General features: G+C 42.4%; 1 pseudogene; it reads right to left on the reverse strand.

The window, feature by feature from the left end:
- Positions 1-2,224: 2,224 nt before the first annotated feature.
- On the reverse strand, positions 2,225-4,886 carry LOC149239596 (25S ribosomal RNA; annotated as a pseudogene).
- Between the last annotated feature and the right edge of the window lie 230 nt (positions 4,887-5,116).

The following is a 5,116-nucleotide window of genomic DNA, read 5'->3' on the forward strand; positions in this document are numbered from 1 at the left end:
CACAGCACTGCAAATCAGTTCTCCACTGAAAAACACTCAAAAACAGGTCAATTTTGGATCATGTCAACTGCTCCCCTGAGCACCTGCGCTGAATGTCAAAAGCTCTATGGTGTACATGCGCTGCATAGCATGTGCAACAAAGGCTACCTGCGCTGGGCGTACTTTGACATGTGGAGGAATCTTTTCTCAATGTGCCAGTGCCCAGGAAGCTTCCAAAATGACACTTGGATCAGAAGATTCGCCTAATGATGAGTAAAGAGGTTCTAAAACTCCAAGTGGAAGGTAGAGACTCCGAGTGGACTCAAGGACTGAAGAACAACTGGAGTTGAAGAGGACAACAAGTCACACATCAAGCTGACTTATCTTCACTCCAAAACTCTATATAAGGATCTCATCCCATGGGATCTGGAGGCCGGAATTTTGTGCAAAGAATTGTTGTTGGTTTACAGTTGAGAGTATTGGGTGATTGCTTGAGGGAGGTGAAGAGGAGATTTCTTTCCGTCGGGAAGGTGATGCTGGATTGGACCTCTTACGGTTGTATCACCGCCTGAACCTTGCTTCCTTATATTAATAAATCATTTGAGGTTCTTCTATTCGCATGTGTTTCAATGGTGTATTGTCTTACTTGCGTATTTGATTTATGCTAATCCTTGAATCAATTATGAATGCATGCTTCTTGTAGTTTCCTTTTCTTGTCTTGTTTGCAAGATCTCGTGTAGCTGGGCCCGTGAAAAGACTTGGAGCTGGGAGCAAGCGGCAAATATAGGAGATTGGATCGACCATTTGCGCAAGACATCGGTAAGTGGATCTCTTCCTTTCATCTCTTGCATGTCATAAAGAAGTAACTTTAGATAGCTTTGCTTCAGCTGTTGCTAAGGAACTATCACCCTTAGAGTGGGATAGGGTCATTCCGTGTTGGATACTTTTCCCCACAACACTTGGGTTATCGACATTTCGTTCGAGGTCAGTGGAATTTTTTCTCCTAGGGATCAGAATCAGTAGAAATAGGGAACGAAGTAACTAGAAAGATTTTATATTATTTGAAACTTTTCAAATTTCTCTTTCTATCAAGATCATCTAGAAAGTGAGTAAGTATTCTATGATTTTGGGCCCTTCACTAAAAAAAGAGAAGAAACTGACGTATATGGTATGGGTACGATAAGAAATTAGGGTTTTATTACAAAAAAAGAGGAGAAAGAAAAGAATTGAAAATTCCTTTCAATAAGATTTGATATAAATACTCTGCTTCTTCCCTCATACCTCTCTCTATCTCCCATGAAGGAGCCGAATGACATGAAATTCTCATGTTCGGTTCTGAATTAGAGACATTGAATAATCAATGTCAACTATAACCCCTAGCCTTCCAAGCTAATGATACAGGTTCGATTCCCGCTACCCACGAACAGATATCTACCTATTTTATATTTATCTATCTAGATAGATAGATATAGAATAGGTAGATATAAAGTGATTAAGTATATAAAATAATTTCATGATTCACTTGAAATAAATTAATGTGAAATATATTCCATTCTTTTCCTATCCTATAACCTCATTGTGAATAAAAAGGTAGATCAGGACAATGTATGCCAAATGGAATTCAAATAAAAAAAAGGGAAGATAGAAAAAAGAGCGTCCATCATCTAATGGATAGGAAAGAGGTCTTATAAACCTTCGGTATAGGTTCAAATCCTATTGGACGTAATACTCTTCAATTGTTCTAAATTGTTGTGCAATGTATTGGATTTGAATGGAACAAATTATTTAGTTCTTTTTACAGTTTTGAATAATCCCACCAAATGATCAAATATTCTTTTTTTTTCTTGAAGTAAAAAAAGTTCAGTATGTTCCTTAAGAGCCACTTCCAGAAGGGCTTTCTCTTCTTCTGTAAATGTACCAGTAGAACGTATAATTTCAATAAACTAAGGTTTAATTATATCAAATAAAAGCGTAACCCAAGGAGAAATTTTCTCACCTGTGCTTTTTCGAATATATCCAGGTATCCGTTTGTTCCGGTATAAATAGTAGCTATTTGTTCTTCTACTTTCAAAGGAGCCAACTGAGATTGTTTGAGCAACACACGTAATCGTTGACCCCTCGCCAATTGATCTTAAGTAGCTTTATCAAGATCAGAAGCAAATTGTGCAAAGGCTTCCAACTCTGCAAATTGAGCTAACTCTAATTTCAACTTTCCAGCTACCTTTTCATAGCTTTTATCTGAGTCACAAATCCTACTCTAGAGATAGAAATACCCACATTAATAGCAGGTCAGATCTTGACACTGAATAGATTGTCTGACAGAAATATTTGTCCATCGGTAATGGAAATTGCATTAGTGGGAATATAAGCTGAAACATCTCCAACTTGAGTCTCAACTATTGGTAGAGCAATAACACTCCCCTCACCTAACTGGAAACTTAATTTAGCTGCTCTTTCCAAGAGATGGGAATGCAAATAGAAAAAATCTTCTGGATAAGCTTCTCAGCCAGGTGGTCTTCGTAATGGGCGAATAGCCCAACCCTTGGAATGTACTACCACCCCGGGTGGCAAAGAACCAACATCGAGGTGCCAAACCTTCCCGCTGATGTGAACTCTTAGGGAAGATTAGCCTATTATCCCTAGAGTAACTTTTATCTGTTGAGCGACGACCCTTCCTCTCGGAACCGTCGGATCACTAAGGCCGACTTTCGTCCCCAATCGACGGGTGGGTCTTGCAGTCAAGCTCCCTTCTGCCTTTGCACTCAAGGGTCGATTTCCGTCTAGCCCAAGGAAACCTTTGCACGCCTCTGTTACCTTTTGGGAGGCCTACGCCCCATAGAAACTGTTAGCTTGAGACTATCCCTTGGCCTGTAGGTCTTAATGCAATGTTAGAATTCTAACTCTTCCAAAGTGGTATCTCATTGGTAGCTCAGGCCCCACCGGAAGGGGGCCTTCTTCGCCCTCCACTTGAGCTGCACAAGAAGAACCCAAAGAAAATCCCAGGGAATAGTAAAGCTTCATAGCTCTTTTTGTCCAAGTGTAGGTAGTCTACATCTTCACAGACATGTCTATTTCACCAAGTCTCTCTCTCAGACAGTGCCCAAATCGTTACACCTTTCGTGCGGGTCAGAACTTACCCAACAAGGAATTTCACTACCTTAAGACCATTATAGCTATGATTGTCGTTCATCAGGGCTTCGATCATTGGCTTCCTCATTATCAGGTCAGCAACTTCCTTAAACTTCCAGAACTAGGCAGGCGTCAGGCCCCATACATGGTCTTACAAATTTGCAGAACTATGTTTTTGGTAAAAAGTCGCTCAGGCCTGGTCACTATGACCTCCTGAGGAGGCGCCTCTTCTCCCGAAGTTACGAGGCTATTTTTTCGAGTTCCTTAGAGAGAGTTGTCTCATGCCCCTAGGTATTCTCTCCCTACCTACCTGTGTCAGTTTCGGGTATAGGTACCCATCTGTTGAAGGTTGTTCGAGCTTTTCCTGGGAGTATGGCATGGGTTACTTTTGTGCTGTAGCGCTTAGTACTCAGACATTGGCTCGAGGCATTTTCTCTACCCCTTGTTACACTTAAAAGGGTAACCTTGCATCCTTGAACTGATAACCATCTTTCGGCTAACCTAGCCTCCTCTGTCCCTTGGGACCAACAAGGGGTAGTACAGGAATATTCACTTGTTGTCCATCAACTACACCTTTCGGCCTGATCTTAGGCCCTGAATCACCCTCCATGGATGAACCTTGTGGAAGAACCCTTAGGTTTTCAGGGCATTGAATTCTCGCCAATGTTTGTGTTACTCAAGCCAAGATTATCGCTTCTGCTTCGTCCACACCTGCTCGTGACGGTGCTTTCCTATGAGGTGAAACACTCCCCTACCGATGTATTTTTACATCTCATAGCTTCGACAGATTGCTTAGTCCCATTCATCTTCAGCACATGAGTGCTCAATCAGTGAGCTATTATGCACTCTTTCAAAGTTGGCTGCTTCTAGGAAAACCTCTTGGCTTTCTTTGCACTCATACTTCCTTCATCACTGAGTGGTCATTTAGGGGCCTTAGCTAGTGATCTGGGTTGTTCCCCTCTCAATGATGAAGCTTATCCCCCATCATCTTGCTGGTTTACCCTTACCCACTTTTATTGGGGTAATCTAGTATTCAAAGTTTGCCTCGATTTGGTACCACTCTCGTGGCCCGTAGCAAAATAGTGCTTTACCCCTACATGGTCCAGTCAACTCTTGTGCCTCAACGCATTTTGGGGAGAACCAGCTAGCTCTGGGTTCGAGTGGAATTTCACCCCTAACCACAACTCATCTGTTGATTTTTCAACATCAATCGGTTTGGACCTCCACTTAGTTTCACCCAAGCTTCATCCTGGTCATGATATATCACCCAGGTTTCAGTCCATAACCAGTGACAATTGCCCCATGAAGACTTGCTCTCGCTACAGCTCCGGTGGGTTCCCTTAACCAAGCCACTGTCTATAAGTCGTCGGCTCATTCTTCAACAGGCACCTGGTCAGAGATCTAATTTTCCTCCCACTGCTTGGGAGCTTACGGTTTCATTTTCTATTTCACTCCTTGATGGGGGTTCTTTTCACCTTTCCCTCATGGTACTACTTTGCTATTGGTCACCCAGGAGTATTTAGCCTTGCATGGTGGTCCTTGCTGATTCACATGGGATTCCACGTGCCCCATGCTACTTAGGTTAGAGCGTAAGCCAATGATGCTTTTGGCTACTGGACCCTCACCCTCTAGGGTGAAGGACTCAACTGCTTCGCCTAGTAGCACAGAGATTATATTGTACTCTCCCACAACCCCATTTTCATGGTTTAGGCTCAAGCAAGAATCTGACTATTTCTTCTGAATAATTAACTTAGGCTCTTCCTTTCGATCTGGAACTGATAGCTATGGCTCATTAACTTGATCAATTGGATCATTTACTTATTAAAGGTGAAGTGGCTCTACCGATCTCGTAGCTTTCAAGGAAAGCTTCCCTAAGAAAATCAGAGTAGGTAAATAGGGAGTAAGAAGGGAAGTATGGGCACTGCATATGTTTTAGGGAACAATAACTACAAAAGGCATATGCTGGTCAGGGTGAGTGGGGAGCCTGCATGAGGTGCCCCCGAGGATG

Source organism: Pinus tabuliformis, chromosome 8 (assembly GCF_031772625.1).
Source record: "Pinus tabuliformis cultivar Carrire ecotype Pingquan chromosome 8, CPIR1, whole genome shotgun sequence".
NCBI classification, from domain to species: Eukaryota; Viridiplantae; Streptophyta; class Pinopsida; order Pinales; family Pinaceae; genus Pinus; species Pinus tabuliformis.